Genomic DNA, 14,139 nt, shown 5'->3' with positions numbered 1-14,139 from the left:
ACCATTTAGCCTCGTAGCTAGCCCTACAGGGCAGGAGAAGGCTCTCTCCGGTCAATCTCGGTAGATCTTCAATGGGATGAGATGACCAACAAGGTAACACTGATATTAGGCTAGTAAACTGATTTAAAAAGGTTGATTTGGGGTTTTTAATTAAATAACGGGGTTTTTCTGGGCTGCATGGGCAAAATCACAGCTTGAAACAGGGAAATATAATGAAGAACACAGGTTATCGACTGAGGCAAGGTAGGTAAGAAATTTAGCATCAAATCTAGATTTAAATGGGATGGAAAGACTGGTAAGGAGCTAAGGAGGGCAAACAATAACTTTGAATCCTCCTTAAACAGAAGAAAACATTGAATTGAACAAACTTAAAAGCAGAGCATGGCAGGCATGAATTCTTGCTTTAACACTTCATTTGTTCAATTAGAAATGATCATGAAGTGAAATGGAACATAACAGATCACATATGAAATAGAAGGAAAACTTATGCTAAATTAACATACCACATGAATCTCAGAAGTCAGAGCTGTGACATTTTCATTAAAAATCCCTCTGTCAAAGACTGTACAATGGAGCTCAGTTCTCCTCCAGCGCTCAGAATTTTCTCCTCTCTCTGCTCCCTCTTTTTTAAAATGAATTTTTCTTTTAATATATGAAACAAAACACAGTTGGGGGAAAACAAATCGACCCCAAGACCAGGAAATTGTTTTTATCATTATTAATAAATAAACTAACAGAAAACAATCAGCTCTTCTGAAAATAAAAATGCGCTCCTTCTTCTACTCGAACTGTTGAAAACTGATGAAGCGGTGGCATTACAGGTGTCAATCCCATTGGTGAAGACAAATATGGGCAATCGAATCTTGTTCCCTACCACTTTGCAACTGCTCCCCAAATGTCTGGAAATGCGCTGGCCATTTTACCGCAATTAGGAGAAGATTTTGAAAATCTAGAATAAATCCACCGCATATATCGGATGGAAATCGACCCCCCTACAATCTTTCTTATCCGATAATAATGGGCATATCTGTTGAGCATGGTATAACACATGAATCTACGCGTCCAGGCATTTGCGGCTTTTGTTGAATGAGAAACAGCAAAGACACCCCTGTCACTTGAATGTGTTTGTTCTTCCTGAAAGAAGGCTTGACACCCCTGAAAGCAATCCCTCTGTTGTCTCAGTTGCAGGTTCTTCTACATTCATACTTCCATATTCACAATTATTCTTAATGCAAATGGGCTCATGTTGGTTGTCATGATCTTCAACATTAGGGAGAGAATGACTTGGCAAATTGAGCCAATAGAAGTTCCTCGATAAAGGTTTTGCTGATGTATCAAGAAGCATGAGGAGAAGAAAATAAACCGGCTTTGCATTATGTGATTTTTGATACTGCATTTCAAAAACTGGAAGTGTTATTTTTGATGGCACTGATATATTTTTGTTGATTTTGTGGTATGGACAGGTCCCTTCCAAATCCCATACTGAGACCTCCTCTGTAACATTTGACAGGGGACTTCGAATAAGGATGAAGCTGCAAGTCATTCTTTAGAGCTGCATTGATGTCATCTGGTGGGTGTTGCTCATTACCTCCAACCCATAGTGCCAAGCTTGCATGGTTGCGTAAAAGCTTGACTGTGTCCCTTGCATTTTAACACGACACTTAAGATAGCACATATGCCGTGAAAAATTACGCTTGCCGAATGACAACGTGACTGGTTATGGCAGGAAATTAATAGAATTGAAGGCTGGGCTGGCTCCTGCCCAAATTGTAATTTTATTTCGGCTACAATTGTAAGATTAACACTGTTATTGCGTTGCATAATAAACCTATTACCTCTGCGTATATGTAAGTGGTGGTCCATACTCGGTGCCGCAATATATTTCCCACTGTAAATAAAATAGTAACCATGGAATACGCCTTCAAGGCTACTTCTATTCCATGGGTTTGCACCCGTAAAGCCATAACAACGCTCATGTTTTAACACTAAAATAATATAACATGCTGGAACAGGGCGATGTCTTTAATGCTGTCTGGTGCGTATTCTGCACATGGCAACTAGCTGAGATGTCATCTGATGAAAATGTAATGTCATGGACCATTTGACCATAGCTTAAAAGAGGAAAATTTTTCTCAAAAGAACCATCTTCAGCAAGGAAATTTGACACCGGATTCACACAGAAAGTAAAGGAACCAAGCATATTTCATGCACCATAAACAGTATCAAATCCTTCGCAATTTTCTAAAGCAAATCCTGAGAGACACTTGATGCTTCCATAAGTCCATTCCTTATTTGCTCATTGACGTCTCTCACATGCCCTGGACCATGCGGAATGAAGACAGTCGTGTTCTTGAATGATGCCCCAACATCTTTTATTGTGTCAAAGTACTGAGTTGTCATGACTAAATCCATGACATTCTTCGGAGAAGTGCCGAGGACCTTATGGGAAAATTTTAACACATTTTCTCGTAGCCCATCTGTGATAGCTTGTCTCTGTCGTGCAACCTCAACACCAGCAAGATATCTTGCCTCTGCATCAGCTTCCGCCCTTTAACTTGTAGCATTTTGTCTGTTTCACCTCTAAACACACTTGCAAGTTGAAGTCGTTGGGCTGCATTGATCTCATTCATTGCCTACTGTACTGAAGGATCCGGAACTATATCAACCACAAGTATCTGTTGTATATTATACCCATATGACCTTATTGCTTTTTCAAGCTTTTCTAACACAACTTTGGCAACATCGCCCTTTTGCTCAAATAATTCATCCAAATTCATCTTTGGAACATTTGCTCGAACCACATCAAACACATAAGCTTGAATTTGTTCTTAAGGATTTTGCAGCTCATAAAATGCATCGTCAGTATTCTGTTTCACAACACGATACTGGATGGAGCAAAATAATTGCACAAAGACATTGTCCTGAAATTTATCTGAAGCCATATGACGAAGTCGTTGATAGTAAACTGGACCAATGAATATTTCACAAGTAAGCTCTGTACCAAGGGTGCCACTGTAGAGGACCTCTGTGCCATGATAGTTGAAACCATATGAAGATAAAACTTGACCAAATTCATCAACAGTAGAGTCTGATGTATGCTTTGTTTTCTTTGTGTTTTTACAGAGGTAGGAGCTTGAAGTCGTTGCCAGTTGAAGAGCTGAAGATAAATTACATAATCTAAAACAACACATTAATGATTTCTTCTTCAAAACACTATTTTGAAGAAGAATCAATCTCTGACATGAGACGAAGTCTAACAGGTGGTCCAAAAGCTTTTTCAGTGGGAAGGCCGTGATCCGAATTGGATCCATGAAAATTATCAAAGTTCTATCACTCTGTCAAATCATTACAGACTTCAAAAACTTGTGAACGATGAGCTATCAGGAAGGACCTCTGGACAGTGGCAGTTTGTAGCCAGTAAGGAACGATGAGGACCTCGGTTAAAGCACACTGACCGAGGCCCATGGAGACCGCGCAGGACACAAACTAGCAATTGGGAAGTCCGGATTAGAAAACAGAGGTCGTTTCTGATGCACGATCATCGCTGGGCAAAACACCCCGAGAAGGAGAAGTCCTGAGTACGGTCACAAGGGAAGCCGAAAACCAGGGGAAAAGCACTAAACTGAAAGGTGGGTCGCGTGCTCCAAAACCGGCGGAATATCATAGGTGTTTCGGGTGGTAAGCGGATTTGGAAGGGGAACGATCGATTCCATACATTGATTGACGCGTGTCTAGCGGACGAGAGAGAAACCACTCTCATTGTGGGCTAACGTTTGAGCAAGTGAACCGCGTGATAAGAGTGATAACCGTAGGATCTGGAGGCCCAAGATCTAACGACGGAGATTGCGCCCGATGGGAAACCGAATTCGGAGGGAGAAATAAGCTACAACATATAAACATTTGAAGTCCGATTTGACCGCTGAGTTGGTGAATCAATCATTACACAGAGTAACCGAAATACCAAACCGTTTGAGGAAGAGCTGGTGCAGTTCGTGAGAGGACAAGTGGCCACTTCCCTGTGAGACGTTACACACTAGTGATGACGTAGAGACAGGGATTTCCAAGTGAGTAGCAGCAGGCGATCCAAAGGGGCAGAAGAGGAAGCGAACAATCATGAGACGGATTGGCTTTAAGCCATGAACAAATAGAGAACAGAACGGAGGAGACAAGAAGAAGAGAACAGAGAGCCGAGCTGACCTACAGAGTTAAGGCAACATCGAGCAGACAGAACCAGGCTTGAGAGGTTCAAGCAATCCCTGTGAGGATATCTGTTGGGAACTAAGTACCAAATTGGACTCATCCCATTAAAGACCAGAGAGGTCGAGACTTGGTAAGGGAGAGTGTGTGCACTCTAGTGGCTTGGGGAATCCAAGTACCACCCTAATAAGCATCATCTATTTCAGGAGACTCAAATTGAGCTCCTCATTGTAAAACTTTGTTCAAAGACACAATAAAAGAAGGCCACCATTGAAAGCTGGACCAGAGACGTAGCCCAGGAGGATTGGGTGAACTCTTTATTAAATTTTGTTGTGTTCTATTTTTCTTGCTGTGTTTCTCTTACTGTTTTCCATTTTCCAGTGTCTGTGTATTTTGCAATCTTATTGATCCATTACCTAAGATAACATAGACACACACCAGCACATGAGTCTGTAATACCTTCATTAATTAAATTAATTGAGATCACGCACAAGTGATTTTCAGATCACTTACAAAGAGGTAAATTTCCTTAAGTTAAATAAGACATTCATGAGAAAAATAGCTTCAGAAACTAATAATGAATCAAGAAAATGTAAAGTACAACAAGCCATCAAAGAGACCCATTAACACAGTGTTTTGATGAATGAGTTCACCGATCCTGGGGTACATCTGCTTGGTCCAGCTTCCATGGCTTGGGCCTCTATATTATCTCAATGTGGAAAAAATGTTGTTTACAAAGCTGTATGGCTCCTTATACCTACACTAATGTGTTCATAAGGTCAAAATTAACTAAGAACACTTCTTTTTTATCTCAATTTGGTCGAAAACTGAGTAAGTTATGCCTCTTTTAATTTTTCCTAGGAAACCTCTGCTAAATCTAGAGAGACTCCAGTTAAGTCCACCAAAAATGGAAGTTTCCGCCTAATTTAGCGGGTCTCCAAAACTTCCTCCATCTTAAACTTGGGTTAATTAATGCTAAACTTGGATTAATGGCACACTAATCATGCTTATACTTGGCGTTGGCCCATGGTCGTGTGGTTGAGGTCATATGGGACAAGGGCTGGCTCGCAGGGCTAGCTCCCACCACCCATCCGTCGGCATCAAGCTGCGGTGTAAATATTGGTATGATGCCCCTCCTTTCAATTACACGCCCATGGTTGGTTGGTAAAGCTTTGAAGTGGGGTGTGGGAGGTCATGGGTTCCATTCCCCCTCCCTCCGCTCCTCACATAATTTTGCCATATTAATATATTTCAAACCCATAGTTTGACTTTGGAACTATATGATATGCGATTTCATTTAATATGCCATTCGAACTTTGTTTTAGTTAATATTTAAATAATATTTAAAACATATAATATACATAATATAATTAATATATAATTAAGAAAATCATATAATATAACATAATAATTATATATAAAAAAATATATATAATGATTTTTAAATAAATAAATAAAAATCAAATTCCACCTTAAAGGCCAATTAGGAAATTTCACCTTCCCTGAGACAAACTGGCGAATTCGGAGGTGACACTTGTTACAACCTCATTGGGTGAAAATTGAAGAAGATTCCCATTGTTGACTCGACTGCTGACTTGACTTCCATGTCATCATTCTATCCCATTCTACAATTTTTTTAGCTCTTTAGGAAAATGAGCAACATGCCTTTTATCCTTCATCTGGACTCCATTTTCAAGGAAACAAATTGTGTTGTGATCGTCTTGACGAGGTGGACGCAACCATACATTTTTCGAGCCAATATGAGAAATTAGGATTTTGAGCTAAATATTGAGCACCTAATCATTCCTCCCCACTAGAAGCCTTTTGGACCCCAAAATATACTATTATCTGACAAGTAGATCAGGTTACATCTCCCTAACCTTTCCAAGTTTTATCCAATTGGCTTTTGATAAAGTTTTTCCCTTGAGCTCCTCTCTAAGAAAATCAACATTCACTTACCTTGAGTACCCTATTCTATACCTGTATTTGCCTTTGCCCCTTTCAAGCTGATATTGCACTGTTTGTTGTACCATTTTTAGTCATTCATAGAAACTCATGGTTTTGTCCATGTCGTCATCAAAATCAACATCCTCCATACCAAGATGACATAACAAAATATAATGCAAATGGATGACAAATTTCACTAGGTTTTCTTGATTCAAGCCCGATTGTACATCTTGAAAGTATGAAATTTTGTAAACATAACTTTCATGTGAAACATAATGGTTCTTGAATACAACAGTTACATAACCAATAGGCATAAAAGGCATAACAATGAACTTGTTTCTTATACCTCTTTTTTACCTTCGAACCAAGTGAAATTTTTGACAAGCATCCATCCAATGAAAGCGCATGGATCGCTGCAATTTAATCTTTACACCATGGAAATCTTTTGAATGAAATAATATGGTGAAGTTTCTTGCATAAACCTAAAACTCAAATGAACCTTTCGAGTTTGAAATAGCATAAAAAAGAATTGAACTAATCTTTTGGTTTGAAGCAATGCATGCCCATTATTGTTTGCCTCCCCACTGGAAGACTTTTAACACACATGACGATGCATGCCAAGGAGCTTCAAAAGGAGAAATGTCAACAACAACTTTCCTCTAACATTGGGATGCTCCCAACAAACCTATTATCAAAATGATGATCTTGAGTGATGACCTATCAACAATGGCATCCACTTGGAGAGGCTTGCCTTCAACTTACCTCCTCCAACATCATGGCCCAAGTGCATCAAAGAAGTGAAACCAAAATTGTACTTTGATATCTTCAAAACATCAAACAATTTTCCTTCATATATGACATGTGCATAAGAAAACTTCCTCAACATGTTTATGTCACCCAAGTGGGAAATTTCTTCAAGAAATGACTCTTTTTTGCCATAATTCAAATACATGTATGCAGTAGAAGTGCTACAAAGAACATACAACATTAAAATCCATACAAACCATTCCTGTTTGGTGGTAGGTATATTCTTGCACTGACCTCTTTTTACAACTTTTCTTTGGCGAAAAGTACTCCTTTTGTCCTCTTTCTTGAAATACTTACCATTCCTCTTTGGCACCATAACCATCGGTGCACAACATGGCATAAGGGATGATTGAATGAGACCATTGTTCAACAAACTTTTGCATTGCATTGGTGTCTCTACACTTTGTAATTTTGTCAACCCTTGCATGCTAACACCACAAAAAGAAACCTCTTGCTGCAAAGATATTTCATGTGAAGTTTCTTTCTCCTTGAAGGACAATTATTCACAACCTAAAATACTTCATCACTCTGATGAACTGAACCAACCAAATCAGAATTGAAATTGTTACACAGTAATTTGTCACTGCCTTCATCCCAGTCTTCCTACTGTGTCATGAGTCCAAAATCATTCATGCTCATGCTCTCTGATGTTGCCAAATGACCCACTTTGCCAAAGTTTCTGCACCATCGTGTCTGTTTTTCAAATAAACGCGCTGATGAGCGCTCCAAAACAGTCCATACGCCCTGCCATTGCGGAAGTACACGTAATTCCTGCGATGGTCGATTTTCATATGACAGCGTAACTATTGCTTGTATTTTCCCGCGATGACATGAACTTCTCCGTTATGCAGTAACGATGTCAGCGCGTCAGACCAGTTATGTACCCGCGATAATCCAGTTTGGGCGAATTTGTTCTAACAGTCGACTTTCCAGATGACTCCAGACCTGGTTGTTGGCCTTGTTTATGTCGCCCTCCCTTCTCTGGCATGGCTGTTCCGTCATTTGTGCTACCTTCCTTGGATATAAACTCATCTTCCCACCATTCATGGAGACTCCTTCTCCTATTTAAGCTTTCACCATTTCTATGAGCTGCTAGTTTTGGAATTCTTAGTCTTTGGAGTGTTGCTGATAGTATTGTGAGCTTGATAGGTAGCTGGTGTGACAAGTGTGGGATTGTTTGAGAGCTTGAGGAAGGTTGTGAAGTGCTTTTGATCTTGTGTGAAACTTGTGAGTGAGAGAGACTTGTATTGGGAGATCCATCTTCAAGGGTGAATGCTTGAGGAACATGCTGGCTGGACCCTCTTGAGAAGGCTTGTGACGTCAAGACCTGGGTTGTAAGCTTACTCTATTTCATATTTAATACAATCAATGATGTTTTCCTATGTCTCGTATGCAATGTACTAGATAGCTCATGATTTCTTGACTTTATGGGTAAATAGTTCTTTGTTGTATCCGGTTATGTGCTTTGTTGTATTTCCTTGCTTTGTTTCAGGTTGATTACTCATTAGGAGAAGAAAGCGGAGGTTGGAGCAGTGCAATGGAACTTCATTGACCATCGGTTGAGGTAGGCCTCTAAATTGAACTATTTAAGGAGAATTGTTGTTGGTTTGTCCTTGTTTGTGACTAGACCCACTCTAGGGCTAAAGGGGTTGCCTCTATCCGCAGAGGGAACACTTTCCTGCTTCACAAATTAGCACTTGTGATAGGAGCAGACGGCAAGAATGCAATCCTTAAAGATGGAGGGCCAGAAATAACTGGCGCGAAGGATTTTTGCGTGCACCTCCCGCTCCATTGCACCTTGTTGTCACCGTCGGCCCTTTTGCAAAATGGGGCATTGATTATACGACCTGTAACCCTCGCTCGGCCGGGGGGCATGGGTATATTATCGTTGCCTTCCATTACTTCACCAAATGGGCTGAGGCGATGCCCACATTAACTGAAGACGGTCACACAGCGGCACAATTTTTGTTCAACCATGTTATTTCACGGTTCGGAGTCCCTCAAGCCATCGTCACAGATCACGGGAAGCATTTCCGTATTCACATGATGACCGAACTAACAACCCAGCTAGGCTTATGGCATGATAGTTCGACTCCATACTATCCTCAGGCCAATGGCCAAGTTGAAGCCATCAACAAAGTTCTGGTTACGATGCTTCAATGTACCGTTGGCATGCATAAGTCTAACTGGCACTTGATGTTGTTCCCCGCCTTGTGGGCCTACCGAACCTCTATGAAGGATGCCACCGGTTTCACTCCATTTCAATTAGTTTATGGACTGGAGGCTACCCTTCCAATCGAGTGCAAGATCCCTTCATTGAAGTTGGCCGTCAAATTACTTCCCAACACTACTCCGGTAGAAGAATGCCTTCTTTACCTAGAACGGCTGGACGAGACCTATCGGCTAGCCTCTCTAGCTATCGAAGCATAGAAGAAGAGAGTGAAAACTCACTTCGATCGTACTGTCCATCCTAAGTCTTTTGTTGAAGGAGATTTAGTCCTGCTATATGATCAAGCGAATGATAAGCTGGGGGTAGGCAAACTCGAGCCCATGTGGCTGGGGCCTTATATTGTAAAGAGAGTTTTGCAGAAAGGGGCCTACGAGCTAATTGACTACGAAGGGAATCCTCTCGATAAGCCCCGAAACAGGCTGTACTTGAAAAAGTACTATGCGTGAATTCCATGCACTTCGATTTGTACATACGTGTGTTTTAGCAGGTGTGTTGTGTGTGTGTGTTTTCATGTTTTTAGCTTGGTGTGAAGGCGTGATTGCCGCTTATTGTGTCCTTTGCTTCTTGTGCAGATGTCTGGTGCACCTTACATTGGTTTCGCTGATGGTGCCTGCCGCAGCACCCGCAATTTGTCTTCTGCGGCGTGGGTGATCTACGATCCTCACGGTGAGTTGATAGATCTTCAAGGTGTGTGTTTAGGTTGTACCACAAACAATGTCGCTGAATATAGTGCTGTGATTGAATTACTAGCCGAGGCGATTAATCTTGGTATTCGTACATTGGTTGTGAACCTGGACTCTCAACTTTTCGTCCACCAGCTCAATGGGCGATATTCTATCAGAGACCATCGCATTTTAAGGTTGTATTTACGTGTTAAATTGTTAGAGAGGAATTTTGATTTCATTACATATCAGCATATTCCACAACGATTGAACACGTTAACTGATGCATTGGCTAATCATGTATTAGACAGACATTTGCGTAACATGTAATCAAAACATCATACAAGAAAGCATATAAAGCACAATAATAGACCATAGGAATATGTATGTATATATATATCATGTGGTGCACCGAGGTGCTCAAAAATAAGTGTACATGTCTAAATAGAGTCTACATTCTCTGTACATCTGAGACACATGTCTCTCAAAAAATCACCAGCAGGAAATAAAAACCTAGGTGTCTACTGCGGCGGGTTGTGCTCCCTATAGTGCACAGCCGCTCGTGCCACCCGCCTCAATAGGCGGTGCATCCTGGGTTCCACTCCTACTGTGTGGATTTTGGATGCTCTGGGGACCTCCTTGATCCCCATGTAATCTGGAATCCCTGCTAGCAGGTCCTCAAGGTTCTGGATCACTGTCTCCATCATGTCATCTTCTAGAGGAGCCAGGGCTAGATCTCCAACGCCTTGCGCATCCCTCCGTGCCTCTGGAGCTAGTCCAAGGAGTCTCACTGGTCCTACATCTGCATACCATAGCGTTCGTCATTAGGACATGTACATGAAAAAATAAAAACATCATAAAAATAAAAAATCAAAAAATGTTATCAAGTGTCTTACCATCATCATCCCACTGCTCTCCAGCAGGCAGCTGAATGTCAGGATCTCCATGGAAATCCATGTCGGCATATGGCCAATCCTCCACAAAGATCATCTGTCGCTCCAGCCACTCTCGGAAAAATGTCCCCCACGCCACTGGTCGTCTGCCACCTCCTCGTGGCATGACGTGAGCCCATCGCGTGGCCCTCGTCTCGCGTGGCCTGGGTGCGTCCAAAGCCATGTCTTGCAACTGCAGTTCCAACACCTGCTCCAGCATGAGCGGGACTAAGATCGATCCATAACCAAATTGTTTTGTCTCTCCTCGACGACAGTTGGTCAGTTGCCTCTTCATGCTTGCCATTACTGCCTCTTCCCAGTTAAACATGGTGGGATTTAGACATTCGAGGGCCAGTTGGAGATGGGTCTTCGAAGCCTCATGTTGGGCTTGGGAGCCCGCTGCCCATGTCACCATGAAAAGCATAGCATGAAGGATTATGTCCTCCACCATTGGGATTGCCACCTTTCCACTCCTTGACTTGCGTGCCTGTGGGCACACTTGAGCCATCAGCATATCTAAGGTATCACCCCCGGGTCGCTGCCCCTCCAGAATGGGCCTCTCACCTCGACGAGACAGCCCGGTCAAAAAATAGATGTTTGTAGAGTCGAACTTGATATCCCGGCCTCGGATGACAAATTTCCCATCTGTGGGATTCCAGGCCCTGATCAGTAGCTCCAGTAGGTCAGGTTGTGCCCGTAAGCGTGGAGTTAGGAAAAATTTGAGTAATCCACATCCCCGCAATGTGTTTCGGCACCCCGCATCGGCAAAAGCCTCTATATCATTATTATCATGCGCACGTTCTTGCCAGACGAACACCATTATAACCTTGCATGACGAAAAATTCCATTAGCGCCTTGTTTGCAAAGTTTTAAACGTGAATTTTATTAAAAATTGTCGCGTGGCATCATCGCATCTGTTTCTAAAATAGACGCGATGATAATGGGCGCCTGTGTTATTTTTCCTGGGTCATCGCGGAAGTACATCACTTTTCCGCGATGATCCGGGCCTGGTCTGTGTAAATTTTTATCGGTCATCGCGGACCCGATAGAAAAACCCGCGCTGACCGAGAGCGGAATGCAGATTAAAAATCCGCCCAAATTCACACATCCCACCATCAAATGCAGCAAAAAAGACATTAAATCAGAGCGCAGGGCAATGTGTGTCTACTTGGAACTGGTTTCGGGACGAATGATGCACGTACGGGGCTGAATTTCGTTCGCCAACCTTAATGCTCCAAGTTGCTCCACAGTGACTGAATGGTAACAATGGTAAAAAATTATGGTTTAACCTCCCTATTTATGGTAATTTTGTGAAATTAAATATTCATTTCATAAATGTTGGTTTTTCTCATGGTTTTTGCTATATGCATGGTCAAAATATGGTTTTTAACTATGTCCTTATACGCATTGTTCATATTATCTTGAACGGGTTTACATGTGCAGTGTTTTTTGTGCAGGATCTCAGATGGTGGAATTACGACAGTTTTATATGCACTTGATCCCGAAAAGTCGTCTTTAAGCTCTTTTCCAACTTGAAACATGAAAAGATGTCCGAGTTTCCCTCTTGACTGGTTAAAAGAAACGAGAGGCGGTCACCTTTAAGCTCTTTTTTTGACCGTTTAAACATAAAAAGATCGCCAGGTTTTTGTCATTTCAGACTCGTTATTGGTTACGAAATGACGTGCTTCTGAACGCATTTTTACTTTTTCGGGTCAAAGTTACTACTTACGAAAAGTACTCCTCGATCATAATGGTCGTGCGGTTCTTTCGAATATTGTTTTATACTTTTTCGGGCTCAAGAGACACAACTCTACGAAAAAGGACCCCCCTGGAATTTTCTTTTCCGTGTCTTTTTCAAACTCTCTAAACATGAAAAAGACTCCAAGTTTCACCTATGTCGGACTCGTTAAACCCTGACGACATTGGACTCGTCACCATGACGAGACTCGAGCTTCTCCTTCCTAGGGCTCGTTAAACTATTACTAGGTTGGATTCAACAACGGGTTTATCATTGATTGTCTATGGCAGCTAGCCACTCTTGAACATCGACACTTTTGCTTTTTGTCGGGTTGGGACATCCATACATCATCATTTGGCCTTCCGCGGGTTTGGGTTATCATTCTAGCCTCATTTCATGTGATTCATGTCGTCTCCTTCATGCCTCTGATCCATCGGTGCCTGAATGCTGCCACACCCCCTTCCGGAGTCGTGTTGCCAATATGTTCAAGAGTATAATCCCTCTGCAAGTTTACACCCTCACCTTCTCCTCTGGTACTCTACTCCACCATATACCACTTTTTCCTTATCTCATGTCATTGATGGGGAAACATTATGGCCCTCCTGCGACGGGTCGTCTCCTGTCGACATCAGCTCATTATCCAGGAGATTGACCTAGAGATCCCCTTTGGTACCTTAGAGCTTGCATGCCTCAATGGCAAGTTCTTCGCACCTGAGGTCAACTTTCATCATTGGTCGTCGATTGGGTGATTCCACGAGTGTTCGACTTCAGCTCCTTTTTCACACTTCGTGGATTGTGCTAGATAGTACCTTGAGAGCCATCGGCATTATTGGTGGTTTCTCTCACGCTTGTTAACGGTTTTCATCATTGACTGGTAATCAAGCGATATTCTATCATGCTCTACCTTAGCACCACTATTCGCATGTTAGGATTTGTACTTTGATCGGATGGGTTCAAGACCCCGAACTCAGCTTACACATGTTCGAGCTGCCTCGATTGGTTTAATGATTACATGACTCATTGATGGATGGCTGCAACCATACCTGAGTCTTCATGGATGGCTGCGACCATACCTTTATTATCATCATGGTCTCATTAGCTGGGTGGCTGCGTCCATACCACAGACCTATTTCGTATGTCTTTTGGATGGCTGTGCCCATGCCTAGACTACATGTAATTCATTATCAGAGATATCAGTTGTACTTGCGTGTAGGTTCTTCCAGATGGTGTTCCAGTTTAGTCAGTTTCGTAAAGCATTTCACCCCTCCCACTCTCTCGGGCTTCATACTTTAGGGGGCATCTGTTACACAATAATTTGTCATTGCCTTCATCCCAATCTTCCTACTGTGTCATGAGTCCAAAATCATTCATGCTCATGCTCTCTGATGTTGCCAAATGACCCACTTTTCCAAAGTTTCTGCATCATCACGTCTGTTGTCCAAATAAATGCACTGATGAGTGCTCCAAAACAGTCCATACGCGCTGCCATCGCGGAAGTACACGTGATTCCCGCGATGGTTGATTTTCATATGACAGTGCAACTGTTGCTTGTATTTTCCCGCGATGACATGACCTTCTCCGTTATGCAGTAGCGATGTCAGCGCGTCAGACCAGTTATGTACCCGT

The 14,139-nt window shown here is 42.1% G+C and overlaps 1 pseudogene; it reads right to left on the bottom strand.

The window, feature by feature from the left end:
• Nucleotides 1-2,241: 2,241 nt before the first annotated feature.
• LOC149244158 (protein PPLZ12 pseudogene) lies at nt 2,242-10,800 on the bottom strand (annotated as a pseudogene).
• Between the last annotated feature and the right edge of the window lie 3,339 nt (nt 10,801-14,139).

The sequence above is a fragment of the Pinus tabuliformis genome, chromosome 8 (assembly GCF_031772625.1).
Source record: "Pinus tabuliformis cultivar Carrire ecotype Pingquan chromosome 8, CPIR1, whole genome shotgun sequence".
Lineage (NCBI taxonomy): Eukaryota > Viridiplantae > Streptophyta > Pinopsida > Pinales > Pinaceae > Pinus > Pinus tabuliformis.
Note: the sequence above shows the minus strand (reverse complement) of the source record. Positions and strands in the feature narration are given on the sequence as shown.